The sequence below is a fragment of the Protopterus annectens genome, chromosome 7.part0 (assembly GCF_019279795.1).
Source record: "Protopterus annectens isolate FY-2018-M chromosome 7.part0, PAN1.0, whole genome shotgun sequence".
NCBI lineage: Eukaryota > Metazoa > Chordata > Ceratodontiformes > Protopteridae > Protopterus > Protopterus annectens.
In genome coordinates, this window is record NC_056739.1 from 482,680,562 (window position 1) to 482,698,673 (window position 18,112).

General features: G+C 44.6%; 1 protein-coding gene across 1 annotated transcript in view; it reads left to right on the plus strand.

Annotated features, from left to right (window-relative positions):
- Window positions 1-18,112, plus strand: part of MINK1 (misshapen like kinase 1) — a 1,658,622-nt gene that overhangs the window by 677,630 nt on the left and 962,880 nt on the right. The gene's annotated exons all lie outside the window — the stretch shown is intronic.

Here is an 18,112-nt window from a genome sequence, read left to right on the forward strand (position 1 = left end):
TAACCTAATTCCTGGCTGGCTAAGCTATATTTGGGATGGCAAAAGTAAAAAAAAAAAAGTTAAGGACTGTATCCTGTATCCAGTGGATGAAGGGATGGGGGCTCTCTAATGTCAAAATTTGCTCTTGTATATTTACTTCATAAAATTTTATCTGTAAACAGTTTGAACTCCCACTATGGCGAAGATTATAAGCTAGGCTACTTAGAACCTCTCTACAAGTCATTCTAAGTTTCAAGACTACATTCCCAAAGCACCTGAGTTTATGGCACTGTTTGACTGCGATCTTCCAAGTGCTCACACAGCTCCATAAAAGCACAAACAGGAAACTCTTAGGGGTCTTGGACACCAATCTAGAGTCACCCCTGAATTAATAGTAGCAGGATCCAAAGGTCTAGTTGTCAGATTGGACTAAGAGAGGCATTCAGTATATACATTATTCAGTACAGGTGGCGGATTCTTCCCACACACAATAAATTTGAACACCTTGGGAGAATGTAATCTAAACATTATGGATATCTGCAAATATTTTAAGCTAATTTATACAATTTTCTCCTATTTTATACTAGAGACAGTTAAATAGGAAATCCATCCATTAACATAGTTAAGAGAAATGTGCAGTTAGCAAGTCAGGACCTCAAGCAGCTCATATCTATAACAGGTTCATCTACCCTGAGACAACAAAGACTCTGCATTCCCTTCTGGACAGTCTGGATAGTTTAGGTCTCAAACCTACACATGCATTTAATACTAGAGCAACATAAGGCTAAACAAATTGAAAGATTAGTCATTGTACAAGTGTCCTATAAGAACAATGTATGGGGGTAATAGGGTATGCAAGAGCTCCATAGAGGTAGGCTCAGGGCAAGGTTCATAGATTAGTACTAGGCTGACTGCCCTTGTGAGACATTTTGAGCCTAGCCAATTATCCCTTGTGAGACTCAAATCCTGCACCTTGTGTTTGTAAGGCAAACACCTTAACCATTAGGCCACCCACTCAACATGGAGTTACATATGAGGGGTGTGGAGTAATTAACCCATGAGTCACACAGGCTTGATCTTTGCCCAAGAAGTGCTGTAATATGGAGAAAAGTATTTAAACTCTGGTAGTCTCTCTCTAGTTGAGGATTGGCTCCATTACAGTCTGGTATTTTCTCAGTTGCCAACCACCTCAAGAAATTGGGCAGTCTTGGTAGTCCTTATTTCCAGATTTTACATTGCTTCTGTGTGGACACAGCACTTGTGTGCCACTAATAACATGTAACACCTCCATGATATAACCCAAGAATCATTCTCAGATACCAAGTATGGCTCTCTAACCATCAGTTCATATTCAACCCCAATAAAACAAAACTCATGATCTTCCAACCCATAAGACCCCCCCCCCCCCCAGCACCTTCTACATTACAGCTAGGAATAATACTAAAATTAATGCCAATTCACAAACAAATCTACTAAGTGTAATAATAGATAACATAAGATTTGACCTACATATAGCACAAACAATTAAGAAAGTTCACAAAACAATGGGTACTATTTACAGAAATAAAACTTATCTAAGTAACACCTCTAGGGTTGGTATTGTTAGAACCCATCTGCTATCAGCACTTCTGTATGCTTCCCCAATTTTCACCAACCTTAAAAAAGACGGATTTAATTAAACTTGAAACATGCTACAATAAAATAGATAAATTTGTAACTGACTACCCACATCATACCCACAGCCACTCCTTAAAAACTCTCCTGGTTAGAACTCCCACAACTTTTATCCTATAACCAGTTAACCTTAGCCCACAAACTAGTATATCAAGCTGAAAAAAACCTGCCTTTCTAAATATTCTGCAGCCCCATACCACACAAGTCTTCGCTCAACAAATTTCTACAAGTGTCCAAGTCCACTAATATGACATGGGACTTACTATTTTCTCATTGTGTAGCAACAAGGTGAAATTCACTACCTCACAGCTTCAGAACCACCACAAATACCAACCAATTCAAAAATATTCTTAAAAATTATCTTGACACCTGGCTTTGTTCCTGTACTACTGCAGGCTAACTAGTTTTAATAGCTTCTGATCATACTTTTTCTTCTTCCCTGACCACCTAATCTATGCCCTCTCTAATGTCTAGATGGTCTCTAACCATATCTTTTTCTATCCAGTTCCCCCCCTATAAAACTCTTCCTTAGCTTACTTTGAGAAAGTACAATGTCTACACTACAATAAGGAATTGGATGATTGTATAATACAAATATCAGCTATAATAGCATAAAATGAAATTTCTGGTGTACTGTATGACTTGTATAATTTCTTGTATAAGTTTTTATATAATCTCTGTATGCGGAGCTTTTCTCCCTGGGCCTCTGCTGAAAATGTGTCTTATTCCAGTCTGACTTTCCCGGTAAACCAATGTAAAATAAATAAGCACCCTCAGCACTTCTTAGTAGAAGGAAGGAGAATCGTTTTTTTTTTTTTCCCAGTTAAATTGAGCACTTTTATTTCACTTTTATTAGAGATTTTTTCAGAATACAAACTTTTAAATAGCTGTTTAAACAGTGTGATGCAAGTCATGTGACTAAACACAGGTACATACCAAATGTACAAAAACACACAATTGGTACAAAAAAAGATGTTTGTATAGATGTTCATCGTGTTTCACTGTTGCAGTCATTACTTTTGGGTTATCCTGCTGGCAGGCTACCCGCAGTCGGCCAGAATTCCATAGTCTAGGTCTGGCGTCGGTTGCTGTCGCCTCTTCCCTGACGTCAGTGCGCCAGGTGTATAAAAGATGCAGCCGACGCCATTTTCTTCAGTCTTTCTTGCCGCGCAGTGCCCGAAGCAAAAGCAGTTCGCAAGTGCCGGTCAGCCGACTCCTGAGATTTTCAAATCTGAATTTCAGAACCGAAGTCTTCATTAAAGCTAAGTACCCCATTGGGGAAACTTTTTTTCTTGCTCCAGACTGATGTCAGAAAAAGTTAACAATTGTATTTCTTGTGGGAAGCAAATACCTCATAAGGATTTTTACTCTTACTGTATTCCTTGCTTAGGCCCTGATCACAACGTTGCTAGCTGTCGGTTTTGTGCTAGATTCAACCAACGCACTATCAAGCGTCTGTTTGATTTTGCATTTCATTACTTTGGCCGAAGATTTAATTGTATAATGCTGGCGGAACAGCCGACAACCAGAGTTTACAAAAAACACAAGGACAAGGATAGGCATCCGAGGTCCAAAACCGACGACGAAGCCTCTTCTAGGCCAGTCACCGGTTCTCAGTGAGGCGCTTTCGCAGCCCCTGGCACCCGCTACCTCAGAGCCACAGGCCGCTTCTGACTCCCACATGGAGCTGACTGGGCCTCTGGAAATTCAAGGTATTGGACACTCGGAAATCAATCCCTCAGATGGGTCCGGAGCCGCTGAGCAGGCATCTGCTTCTGAGGGTGTCTTCAGACCTACACAACTATGTTAAACCATCCTCAGCTTCAAAGACTAAAGCAGCTCTAAAGACAAAGAAACAAGTACAGCATTCCCCTATTCAGACTTCCATGCCTAAAAAACAGATGCTCAAAATGGCCGAAGACCTAATTACTTTGATCAGGGGCTCCCATCCCCCTCCTGATAAGAGGCCTAGGCAAGAGACAGAGTGCGAGTCTTCTGATCAGGTATCTATTTCCTCTGATTCCTCTTATGAACAGGATTACTCCATGCTTCCCTATGAGGATTCTGATGCTGAAGAATCCATTCCTTCAGCCTCTCCTCCTGAGGACTATTCTTTTGGGGAAACACTGCATACTGTGAGGGAGCGTTTCCACTGGGAGAGCCAAGATTATTCTGAGTCTAAGAAAAGGCTCAGAGACTTCCTGCTTCTTCCTCAGCACAGACCCCTTGCTGTTCCACCTGTTCTAGACATTGTCGATGATGTATTTTTAGAGTCCAGACTGTCTCCTGACTCTTTACCCGCTGCTGAGTCAGACAGATACTACAGGGTCCCGGATTCTCATAAATTCCTATATAAAAACCCTGCTGCTGACCAAGAAACTATATCTCAGGGTCCCAAGGGGGGGGGGGGTTAAAGCTTCCACTGCAAAAAACCCTGTCCCCTCTGATGGGGATTCTAGGGCTCTAGACAGATGGGGGGAAAAAGTTTACACTTCTGCCACCCTGGCTGTAAGGGCTTTAAATTTTCAATTTCATATGCTTAAATATCAGCAATATTTAATGTCACTACTTAAACAGAAAATGTTGACAAATACTGAATGTTCAGAGACCAATGAATTGCAGGATTTATTGCATGCAACTGAACAAGTGGGAAAGCATACTTTGCAATGTGGTTATGATTCACTGGAGGCCTCTTGCAGTGCCGCTGTTGCAGGTTCTGTTATTAGAAGGCATGCTTGGTTAAAGGAACAAAATCTGCCTGATCATGCTAAAGCAAAATTATTAGATGCACCATTACAGCATGATACTTTGTTTGGTACTAAAGCAGAACAGGTGTTGAAAAAAATGGAGGATAAAGCAAAATCCATGCAGACAGTCAAGGATTTCTTACAGGTACAGCCACCCAGGTTTAGCAGGAACTGGCCTTCTAAAAATTGGTCCTTTCCAGTCTCAGACAGACCACAAAGAGGAAGATACAGGCGTCACAGAGGCAGATCTCAGCCCCAAGGCTCATACAGGCCTAAACAATGAGGTGTTCCTACCTCCAAAAGTGGAGAAGAGAAATCACAGCCTTACAGGAAACAGTCCCAATGACTTTCCATTACCAGTTCCAAGCAGTTTTCTTTTGACAGCCCCCTTAGGGGGAAAACTAGCACTTTTTTCATCAAATTGTCAAATGGTTACCCAAGACAAATGGGTTCTGAACAGTGTCTCAAGGCTACAGGTTCCATTTTCACACTCTACCAAGGTCAAAGGGTATGCCAGACCTGCCACACAATCAATGGGCAGAGGTGCAAAAACACATTACAGCCTTCATGGACATGAGCCATTCAGCAAGTACCACAACAAAAGCAGGGGCAAGGATTTTACTCCAGACTTTTCCTAGTACCCAGGAAGGACAAAACCTGGAGACCAATTCTGGACCTGTCTATACTAAATACGTTTCTGGAAGTTCCAAAATTCAAGATGTTGACTCTTCAGCAGCTACTGCCCATGCTGGACAAGAGGGCTTGGCTCGTAACTTTGGACCTAAAAGAGGCATACATGCATGTCCCAATCAGCCAGTCTTGCAGAAGATGCCTCAGATTCATAGCTGGCTCAATGCATTACCAATTCTCTGCACTGCCCTTTGGCTTATCTACTGCGCCCAGGGTCTTTACAAAATGCCTGGCACCAGTAATTGCGTTTTGCAGACAAAAAGGAATTCAAATATATTCCTACTTGGACGACTGCCTAATTCAAGCAGAGAACAAACACTCTTCTAAAGCATCTGGCATTTTTAAAAAGATTACTAATTGGCCTAGGGTACACAGTAAATGAAAATAAATCAAAACTAGTGCCCTCTCAAGAGATAATATTCCTGGGTGCAAGCTTAAATACAACTGCCCAGATGGCTTATCTCATGCCAGACAAGCAAAAACAACTGACTACTTACTTCAAGAAATTGGCAACAAAAACCCACTTATCTGCAAGAAAAATCCTGCAGGCCTTGGGTTTCATGGCATCCTGCATTCTACTAATTCCATATGCCAGACTGCATATGAGGAAACTACAATGGTATCTGAAAAGTGTTTGGACTCAGCATTGCCACAGCCTGGAGACAGTAATTGCACTCATTCCCTGCCTACAACAGGAGTTTCAATGGTGGGCAGAAGCCTGTCACCACAACAAGGGTCTGCCATTCAGTTTACCCACAGCCAGACGGACACTGACAACTGATGCATCAGATTATGCCTGGGGGGCCCATATGGCAGGAAAATGTATTCAGGGCACATGGCTTGCAAACCAGATGCATCTTCACATCAATCAAAAAGTGATGCTAGCTGTTCAAAATGCCCTGACAGCTTTCAAGGACCTGCTTCATCCAGGACAATTACTGATAAAGACAGACAACACTATGGTCATGCGGTACATAAACAAGCAGAGAGGTACTCATTCCTACCCCCTCTGCAGACAAGCAATGACCTTATGGGACACAGCATTGGCTTTTCAAGTTCACCTGCAAGCACAATTCCTGCCAGGAAAAACAAATACTCTGGCAGACGAACTAAGCAGAAACCTCATGGATCCCCATGAATGGAAACTGGATCCGCAAGTCTTCAAGATGATAATAAGGAAATGGGGATGCCCAGATGTAGATCTATTTGCCAACCCTCACAACTGTCAATTGCAGAGATTTTGCACAAGGATTTACCACAAGCAAGCATGGAAAGTGGACTCCCTATCATTCAGCTGGAAAAATCTAACAGTATATGCTTTTCCCCCACTACCTCTCCTTCCCTGAGTACTCCTAAAGGTCAGACAAGAGAAGCCAAAAATGATTCTGATTGCACCAGACTGGCCACGCCAGCACTGGTACCCAATCCTAAAGAGCTTGTCTCAAGGTCCATCATGGATATTGTCTCAAACTTCTCACTTGCTGACCCAACAAAACAATCAGATCCTGCACAGCCAACTCAGGACCTTAAATCTGGCAGCATGGCGGATAATGTAGCCATTCAGAAAACTCCTCTTTCAGAAGCTGTTATGGATGTTATCTTGGAGGCCAGGAGGCCCAGTACCAGAAAATCTTATGCAGAAAAATGGAAGAGATTCTGTGCTTGGAACCAGGAACAAGGCATTGACACTTCTGTACCAAATATTCCTCAGATTTTGCAATACCTAACTGAGATGCTGAACAAAGGCCTTTCTTTCTCATCACTTAAGATTCATCCCTCTGCCATTTCTGCACATTACAATATGGAACCACCTATCTTTTCTCATCCTTTAATAAGGCAGTACCTCAGAGGGGCCAAAAACATTAGGCCTCCAAGGAGAGCACCAATTCCGGCCTGGGACCTCAATTATGTTTTGGAAAAACTCACACTGCCTCCTTTCGAGCCAGCATCAACAGCGGATATTAAATTCTTATCCTGGAAAACAGCTCTGCTCTTAGCCATAACCTCTGCAAGGCGTGTCTCGGAGATGTTCATCGTGCATACAGCTGCAGTCATAACAGATGGGTTCTCCTGCCGTCAGGCGGGTCCTCGGTCGGCCGAATTCCAAAGTCTAGGTCCGGCGTCTGTTGTCGTCGCTTCTTCCCTGACGTCAGTGCGACAGGGATATAAAAGAACCAGCCGACACCATTTTCTTCAGTCTTTCTTGCCGCGCGGTGCCCGAAGCAGAAGCAGTTCGCAAGTGCCGGTCGGCCAGCTCTTGAGATTATGAAAAATTTGGAAACCGAAGTCTTCTTAAAAGCGAAGTACCCCGTTGGGTAAACTTTTCTTGCCTCAGACCGATGTCAGACAAAGTTAATAATTGTATTTCTTGTGGGAAGCAAATACCGCATAAGGATCTCCATTCCCTCTGTATACCTTGTTTAGGCCCAGACCACGACGTCTCAGTCTGTCACTTTTGTGCTACCTTCAACAAACGTACTATTAAGCTTTGGGCGGAGTTCGCCCAGCATTTTTTTGGGAAAGCATTTAACTATACCATGTCGTCGGATACTCCGACTCCAGTTTTGTCTAAAAAACGCAAAGACAAGGACCGACAATCGAGGTCCGCGACCTCTACCGACACCACGCCAAAGCAGACTACACGTGCTCCGGTTCTCAGTGAGGCGCCTATGCAGCCCCTGATTACCGACTACACATCTTCGGTGGTGTCTCCTGTACCCGAAGTCGCAGGCTCCTCGGCCCACACTCTGACTACAGATACCGAAGCCACTCTTGGCGTTGAAACAGAATATGGACAGGTCCACCTCCACTCAAGGTGTCTTCAGACCTTCCTCTTCTTTCTCCATCAAGGCTTTCACCAAGTCTAAAGCAACCATGCACCCCAGGAGACCAGCTACACAGGGCCCATCTCCAGGCCCCATGCCTAAGAAACAGATGCTTAAAATGGCTGAGGACTTAATTACTCTAATCAGAGGTTCTCAGCCACCTCCGGACAAAAGGCCCAGAGTGGAGGAAGATTCCCCCTCCTCTGATCAGGGCTCCATTATTTCAGAACACTCTGATGATGAGGAACAGTCTTACTCCCCTTTTGAAGACTCTGATGCAGAGGAGTCTATTCCTTCTGTATCCCCCCCCCCCCCCCCTGAGGATTACTCATTTGGGGAAACTTTGCATACCTTAAGGGAACACTTCCACTGGGAAGGCCAGGATTGTTCAGATTCCAAGAAAAGGCTCAGGGAATTTCTTTTGTTACCCCAGCACAGGCCTCTGGCTATACCTCCTGTCTTGGACAGCCTAGATGATGTTTACTCGGAGGCCTGCCTTAACCCGGACTCTCTACCTCCAGCTCCAGTTAAGCCTGACAGGTACTACAGGGTTCCTGACTCACACCAATTTCTTTACAAAAGCCATGCTGCTGACCTAGAAACCATCTCACAGGGGCCCAAGGGAGTTAAGGCTTCCATTGCCAAAAATCCATTGCCTTCAGAGAGAGATTCCAGATCCTTAGAAAGGTGGGGAAAAAAGGTATATACCTCGGCTACCTTAACCATGAGAGCCTTAAACTGTCAGTTTCATATGCTAAAATACCAACAGTTTCTGTTATCTCAATTGAAAAGTAAAATGTCACAACCTGAACAACCAGACTTGAAGGAGTTGCAGGATTTGATGCATAGTGCAGAACAAGTGGGTAAACATACCTTACAATGTGGTTTTGATGCTCTAGAGGCCTTATGTAGAGCTGCTGTTACAGGCTCAGTCATACGTAGGCATGCCTGGCTCAAGGAGCAAGCCTTGCCTGATCATGTCAAAGCTAAATTACTAGACGCCCCTCTTCAAAAGGATGTACTATTTGGGGCAAATGCTGAGGAAGTATTACGGAAAATGGAGGAAAAAGCTAAATCAATGCAAACTGTGAAAGAATTTCTGCAGGTTCAACCCCACGTTTAGTAGAAATTGGCCTTCCAAAACTGGTCCTTTCCTGCCACAGACAGACCCCAAAGAGGCAGATACAGACGCCCGAGGGGCAGAGGACAATCACAAGGATCGTACAGAGGCAGACAATGGCAAGCTCCTACACAAAGAGGTGGTGAGGACAACTCACAATCTTTCAGAAAGCAAACCCAATGACTTCCCCTTTGCAGGCCAACCAGGTCTCAAATGGCAGCCCCCTTAGGAGGAAAGCTGGCACTATTCTCAAAAAATTGGCATGTTGTCACAAAGGACAAATGGATCTTGGACATTATAAACAGAGGCTACAAATTCCATTTTCATACCCTTCCAAAAATGAGAGGCATGCCAAAACTGCCACACAATCAAAGGGCAGAGGCACAAAAGCAAATTTCAGATCTTATAAACATGAAAGCTATTCAAGAGATACCTACACACGAACAAGGTCAAGGTTTTTATTCCAGGCTATTTCTGGTGCCAAGGAAGGGAAAAGATTGGAGACCTATTTTGGATCTTTCCATCCTAAACACATTCCTACTCATACCAAAATTCAAGATGCTCACTCTACAGCAACTTTTCCCATGCTGGGCAAGGAGTCTTGGCTGGTAACATTGGACCTCAAGGAGGCATACCTGCATGTCCCAATCAGACAAAATTGCAGAAGATACCTCAGATTTCTTGCAGGTTCAACCCATTATCAATTCTCTGCATTGCCCTTTGGCTTATCTACTGTGCCCAGAGTATTCACGAAATGCCTGGCATCAGTAATTGCCTACTGCAGACTTCAAGGGATACAAATAGACCCTTATTTGGACGACCGCCTGATCCAAGCGGACAGCAAGCACATTCTTCTGAAACATCTGGCTTATGTAATAATGTTATTAAACTCTCTGGGATACACAGTCAACAGAGAAATCAAGGCTAATACCCTCTCAGAATATAATTTTCCTGGGTGCCAATTTGGACACAAACACCCAGATGGCCTACCTCACGCCAGAGAAGCAGGGGCAACTAATTCAATATTTCAGAACACTGGCAAATTGCACCAGGCTGACTGCAAGGAAAATCCTGCAGGCTCTGGGATTCATGGCATCTTGCATCTTACTAATCCCATGTGCAAAGCTGCATATGAGAAAACTACAATGGTACCTAAAAAACATATGGTCTCAACACAGCCACAGTTTGGAAACAATAATACCACTAATTCCATGTCTGCAAAAGGAATTTCTGTGGTGGGCTCAAGCATGTCAAACAAACACAGGTCTTCCATTCAGCAAGCCTCAAGCAAATCAAGCCATCACAACAGACTACGCCTGGGGGGCGCACATGACAGACCGGTGTATTCAGGGCAAATGGTCCCAAAAAGAAAAGCACCTTCACATCAATCAAAAAGAAATGCTAGCAGTAATAAATGCTATTATAGCTTTCAAAGACCTTCTACAACCAGGTCAACTATTGATAAGAACGGACAACACCACAGTTATGTGGTACATAAACAAGCAGGGAGGAACACATTCTTATCCCCTATGCAGACTGGCCATGTCACTTTGGAACATGGCCATGGACTTACAAATGGAACTACAAGCACAGTATTTGCCAGGCAAGGAAAACACGCTGGCAGACAACCTAAGCAGGAATATGACAGATCCACACGAATGGAAGTTGCATCCAAAAGTTTTTACAGAAATAATACAAGAATGGGGAAGGCCAGACATAGATCTCTTTGCCACCCACAAAAATCATCAATTGACAAAATTCTGCTCTAGGATCTTCCATCCAAAGGCCTGGAGAGTGGACGCTCTCTCTTTCAGTTGGACATCAATGACAGTTTATGCCTTCCCGCCTCTTCCTCTGCGGCCCAAAGTCCTATTGAAGACCAGAGCAGACAGACCAAAGATGATCCTCATTGCTCCGGACTGGCCAAAGCAACACTGGTACCCACTCTTGAGGAGCCTGACGCATTCCCCTCCATGGACCCTACCTCTAATGCCTCTTCTTCTGACTCAGCACAGCTTCAAAACTCTTCACAGTCAGCTAAAAACACTCAATCTAGCCGCATGGAAGATTCCTTAGCATCACAGCAGGCCCTACTCTCCAAGGAGGTGCAGGATGTCATTTTGGAGGCAAGAAGGCCATCAACTAGAAAAGCTTACTCCGCAAAATGGAAATGTTTTTGTGTCTGGAATGAGAAAAAGGGCCAGAACCCTGGAAAACTGAATTTACCTCAAATACTACAATATTTGGCTGAACTGCTAAGCAGTGGACTTTCGTTCTCCTCCATCAAAATCCATGCCTCAGCCATTTCTGCAGAATACAACACAGATCCTCCTTTATTCTCTCACCCTCTTTTAAGACAGTTCCTCAGAGGGGCTAAGAATTTAAGACCTCCAAGGAAACAACCAATACCTGCTTGGGATCTCAGTTTCATTCTGGAAAAACTGACTTTGCCTCCTTTTGAGCCAGCTGCCTCATCAGATTTGCAATATTTGTCCTGGAAAACAGCTTTCCTTCTGGCTATCACTTCAGCTCGTAGAGTTTCAGAACTACGGGCTCTCATGGCTGTCCAGCCTTTTATCTTCCATCAGGACAGAGTTTCCTTACGAACCAACCCGTCCTTTATGCCTAAAGTGGTATCCAGGGTAGCTTTAAATCAGGCCATACATTTACCTACTTTTTATCCCAATCCTCAAAACAAAGGAGAGAGATTACTACATTCCTTGGACATCCACAGGCTACTGCGTTGGACAGAACAAAACCTTTCAGAAAATCAGAACAGCTCTTTGTGGCCTATGCGGTAGGAGCTCAAGGAAAGCCAATTTCCAAACAGACCATCTCAAAATGGATAGCCCACTGCATACGCTTTTGCTATTCCTTTCATGACAAAACTGTACCTACAGGCATTAGAACTCATTCCACCAGGGCCACAGCCACCTCTGCAGCCTTCCTCAGAGGAGTTCCTACCAAGGATATTTTGGAAGCAGCCACTTGGAGTTCTGTGCATACCTTCTCCAAACACTACAACCTACCATTATACTCCAAATCTAGAGCAGGCTTTGCCACTGCAGTCTTGCAGGGCATTTTGGTTCCTCCTAGTTCCACCTAGTGCCTACCACCCCTTTCTTAGCTTTGGGATTCTACCCATCTGTTATGACTGCAGCTGTATGCACGATGAACATAGTACAGTTTTGTACCTACCATAAATGTAGATGTTCGAGTGCCAATACAGCTGCAGTCCAGGTTTCCCTCCCTCCTTCCCCTCTAGGGGTATTCTTTTATGGCGTATTTGCTTGCAACTACTGTTTTTTGATTATATTGCATTGCATTACTACATAATTTTATGTATTGCCTTCCTTCTGGGGGCACCTGACATCTGGGGCAAGAAAAACTGAAGAAAATGGCATCGGCTGGTTCTTTTATACCCCTGTCGCACTGACGTCAGGGAAGAAGCGACGACAACCAACGCCGGACCTAGACTTTGGAATTCGGCCGACCGAGGACCCGCCTGACGGCAGGAGAACCCATCTGTTATGACTTCAGCTGTATTAGCACTCTAACATCTACATTTATGGTAGGTACAAAACTGTACTTTACAAGCACTCATGTCTGTGGAACCTTTCATTATTTTTCATCCAGACAGGGTTTCTCTGAGGACAAACCCTACATTTATGCCTAAGGTGGTGTCCAGTGTGGCCCTCAATCAAACCATTCACTTGCCTACCTTTTACCCAAATCCACAGAACAAGGGTGAGAAAATTCTGCATTCTTTGGATATACACTGGCAGTTATGCTTCTACTTGGACAGAACTAAAGCTTTCAGAAAGACTGAGCAACTTTGTGTCATATGCTGCAGGATCACAAGGAAAGGCTATCTCAAAACAGACCATTTCTAAATGGATAGGCCATTGCATCCGTTTCTGCTATTCTCAACATGGCAAATCAGTGCCTAAGGGCATTAGGCCTCATTCCACCAGAGCAGCAGCCACTTCAGCAGCCTTCCTCAGAGGAGTACTAACCAAAGAAATCTTAGAGGCTGCAACTTGGAGTTCAGTGCACACCTTTACAAAGCACTACCACTTGCCTCTCTACTCTAAGTCCAGAGCAGGCTTCGCCACTGCTGTTCTGCAGGGCCTCATAGCCTCTCCTAATCCTATTTAGCCCAGCCACCCATCCTCAGCTTTGGGATTCAACCCAAGAGTAATGACTGCAACAGTGAAACACGATGAACATATTACAGATGTCCTTCAAGGATGCATCTGCAGTCCTTACAAATGGGTTGTCCTGTCGTCAGGCAGCCCTTCGGTCGGCCGGATTCCAAAGTCTGGGTCTGGCCTCGGCTGGTGTCACACTTCACCCGACGTCATCTCTGCTGGTCTTCGGGTATAAAGGCATCAGCCGACGCCATTTTCCTCGGTCTTTCTTGCCGCGTGGCGCCCGAAGCAGAAGCTGTTCGCAAGTGCCGGTCGGTCAGATCCAGAGATTACTACTACCGAATACTACTTCGAAGACTTCTAAAAAGCTAAGTACCCCGTTGGGGACTCTTTCTTGCCTCAGCCGATGTCAGAAAAAGTGAATAACTGTTTAACTTGTGGGAAACAAATACCTCATAAAGATTTCCACTCTTACTGCTTACCTTGTTTAGGCCCAGACCACGACGTAGCAGCTTGTTTAGCCTGTGCTTCCTTCAACCGACGAACGCTTAGGCGTCGGTCGGAGTTTGCTGAACAGTTTTTCGGCTCAGATTTTGCGTACATTATGCCGTCTGATCCTCCGACTTCTCAAATTAAGAAACGCAAAGAAAAAGACCGACACTCGTGGTCCGCGGTTTCGGCCCAAACCATGGTTAAGCAAACCGCGAGTGTCTCGGTTTCGGCCGAAACCGAGCAAACGGGCCAATCTTCAGCCGAATCCATGACTACTACCGAGGCCCCTGCTACCCTAGTTGAATCGGCCTCTGAAGTTTTGCCTACTAATGTGGTTTCTCTAGAATTATCGGACACCATCCCTTTGGATGTCTCTACCCCAGCACGTGGTGCTGCTAGGCCTCCTGCAGCCATGTCTATAAAGGCCTTTGCCAGGGCTAAAGCAGCCAAATCTGCTAAGTCTGTGCCTGTTAAGCCCCCCTCTCACAGGCCCAGTTCCAGTTCCCAAATGCTTACTCTGGCAGAGGATCTCATCTCTTTAATAAGGGGATCCCAATCTCACCCAGACAGGGCCTCTCAACCTCCAGAAAAGAGACCTAGAGCAGAGCCCCCTGAGCCAGTGTCCTCAGATGACTCTTCTGATGATACAGACAATACAGACCATCCAGAGGCTCCTTTTTCTACTTATGAAGATTTCGATGCTGAAGAATCTATACCTTCTGCCTCTCCACCAGAGGAATTTTCCTTTGGGGAAACCTTACATGCCATGAGAGAGCAATTCCAATGGCAGGGACAAGATTTCTCAGATTCAAGAAAAAGGCTTAGGACCTTTCTAGACTTACCGCAACATAGGCCCTTGGCTATACCTCCAGTTCTTCCTGTTGTGGATGATGCATTTAATGATGCTTGCACTGCTCCTGATACTTTACCTCCAGCCCCTGCCAAGCCCGATAGGTTTTACAGGGTACCGGACACTCATCACCACTTATACAAGGCTCCTCTTGCAGATCCTGAGACTATCTCCCAGGGGCCTAAGGCAGTAGCTTCGACCTCAGCGAAAAACCTTCTCCCTTCTGAAAGGGAATCCAGGTCCTTAGAGAGATGGGGTAAAAAAGTATACACCTCTGCTACTCTCTCAGCTAGAGCTTTGAACTGTCAGTTTCATATGATCCAATACCAAGAGTTTATGCTTGATCAGTTAACTAAGAAACTGTCCTCTGATGATTCCTTAGATAAGAAATATGTTTTAGAAATGGTGAATAACATTCTGCAGGTTAGTAACCATTCTTTAAAATGTGGCTATGATGCACTGGAGGCTTCATTTAGATCAGCCATGACTGGCACAGTTATAAGAAGGCATGCATGGTTGAAAGAACAGGTCTTGCCGGATCATGTTAAAGCAAAGCTATTAGATGCTCCCATGGATAAGGTCAGTCTATTTGGTTCTCTTGCCCAACAAGTAATGAAGAAAATGGAAGAGAAGGCAAAATCTGTACAGACAGTTAAAGATTTCTTACAGGTTCAGCCCCCAAGGTTTAGCAGGAACTGGCCTTCCAAAAATTGGTCCTTTCCAGACTCCTCTAAATCTCAGAGAGGCAGGAATAGACGTTCCAGAGGCAGAAATCAATCCAGAGGAGGTGCCTACAGGGGACGCCAGTGGCAAGGCAATAACCAACGAGGCACAGATACAACCACTACCACTGCAACCGGACAATCACAGTGACTTGGCTCTGACACCGCCTACCAGGGAACAAATAGCAGCACCCTTAGGCGGAAAGTTAGCCTTATTTTCAAAAAATTGGCACTATATCACAAGAGACAAGTGGATTTTGCAAACTATAGACCAAGGCTACAGGTTTCATTTCCACACCTTACCAGTGAAAAGAGGAATGCCAAACCTACCACCAAATCAAAAGACAGAAGCTCTAAAACAAATAGCTCAATTAACAAAGATGAGAGCTGTGGAAAGGGTACCACCTACAGAACAGGGCAAAGGATTTTACTCCAGACTCTTCCTAGTACCAAGAAAAGAGAAAAGTTGGAGACCTATTCTCGACCTGTCCGCTTTAAACACATTCATCATTGTTCCAAAATTCAAAATGCTGACCCTACAGCAACTTCTTCCCATGCTGGGCAAGGAGTGTTGGCTGGTAACTCTAGATCTCAAGGAGGCATACCTGCACGTCCCCATACGACCAAATTGCAGAAGATACCTCAGATTTCTTGCAGGATCAGAGCATTATCAATTCTCAGCATTGCCCTTTGGCTTATCTACTGCGCCCAGAGTGTTCACGAAATGCCTGGCATCAGTAATCGCTCATTGCAGGCTACAGGGAATCCAAATTTATCCATACCTGGACGACTGCCTGATACAAGCGGACAACAAAAACAAGCTGACACAAGACTTACAAAGAGTCATTTGCTTACTACAAGCCCTGGGATACACAGTCAATTTAAAAAAGTCAAGACTGATACCATCCCAAACAAGAACCTTCTTGGGTGCAGAATTGGACACAGTAAAACAGATGGCATTCCTAACTGCAGAAAAACAAGAACAACTTCCTCTTTACTTCTTGGCATTAACAACGCAGAATAAACTAACAGCAAGGAAAGTACTGCAGGCCTTGGGCTTCATGGCATCCTGCATAATCCTGGTCCCCCATGCCAGACTGCATATGAGAAAGCTACAGTGGTACCTAAAGAATTTATGGTCTCAACACAGGCACAGCTTAGAAACCGAAATACCACTAATCCCATGCCTGAAACAAGAGTTCCTATGGTGGGCTCAGGCATGCCAGTCAAACCCAGGTTTGTCCTTCCACAACATTCAAACAAGCCAAACCATCACAACGGACGCCTCAGACCTAGGTTGGGGGGCCCACATGCTGGACAAATGCATTCAAGGCTTATGGACTCCAGATCAGCTGCACCTGCACATAAATCAAAAAGAAATGCTGGCAGTAAAACTAGCAATCCAGAATTTCAGACCATTCCTCAAAGAAGGACAATTGATAAGGACAGACAACACCACAGTCATGTGGTACATCAACAAACAGGGAGGCACTCATTCATACCCCCTATGCCGAATGGCTCTGGACCTATGGAATATGGCTCTGAGCTACAACATTCAGTTACAGGCAATATTTGTACCGGGAAAAGAAAACATCCTAGCAGACATGTTAAGCAGAACTACCTCGGATGCTCACGAATGGATGCTACACCCGGACATCTTCAAGGCCATCACAAAGAAATGGGGAATGCCACAAATAGACCTATTCGCATCCCCACTCAATCACCAGCTCAAGAAATTCTGCACAAGGACATACCACCCACTTGCTTGGAAGGTGGACTCTCTATCCTTCAGTTGGAAAGGCCTGACAGCATATGCATTTCCACCTCTTCCTTTGATGCACAAGGTACTACTGAAAATCAAAGAGGAACATCCAAGGATAATTCTGATAGCTCCAAATTGGCCAAGACAACATTGGTATCCATTGCTGAGGAGCATGTCTCTGGGGGAACGTGGACACTACCCCTGATTCCTTTGATGTTAACTCAGAGCGACTACAACATCCTGCATCCAAACCTGAAAACTCTGCAACTGACTGCCTGGAACATTACATAAGAGCAACTAACCCAGATTTATCCCAAAGGGTTAAAGACATTATCCTTGAGGCCCGCAGACCTTCAACAAGAAGGAACTATGCAGGAAAATGGAAAAGGTTTGTCATTTGGAGTACTGAAAGAGGGAAAGATGCGTCAAAGATAGATATTGCCAACATCCTGGAGTATTTGGCAGAGCTTCTCCATACAGGCCTGTCCTATTCCTCCATCAAGATACATGCATCAGCTATTTCTGCAGAATACAGCTTCGATCCCCCTGTCTTCTCACATCCTCTACTCAGGCAGTTCCTCAGAGGAATTAAGAATGTAAAACCTCCTAGGAAACCACCATTACCAGCATGGGACTTGAACTTTGTGCTAGAAAAATTGGCACTCCCTCCATTCGAACCAGCAGCAACAGCAGATCTTCCTGGAAAACTGCTTTCCTACTGGCAATTACTTCAGCAAGAAGGGTTTCGGAACTACAGGCTTTAATGGCAGTACAACCCTTTCGTAATCTTCCATCAAGATAGAGTGTCCATGAGAACTAATCCTACATTTATGCCTAAGGTGGTATCCAGAGTGTCTCTAAACCAGGCAATCCACTTACCTACCTTCTTTCCCAATCCACAGAACAGGGGGGAAAGACTGCTGCATACCTTGGATGTACATAGACAGTTGCGCTACTACCTGGACAGAACCAAGGGCTATAGAAAAACTGACCAGCTTCTAGTACCTTATGCAACAGGAAGGGAAGGAAAAGCAATTTCCAAACAGACAATCTCCAAGTGGATAGGAAATTGCATAAGATTCTGTTACTCCTACCATGGA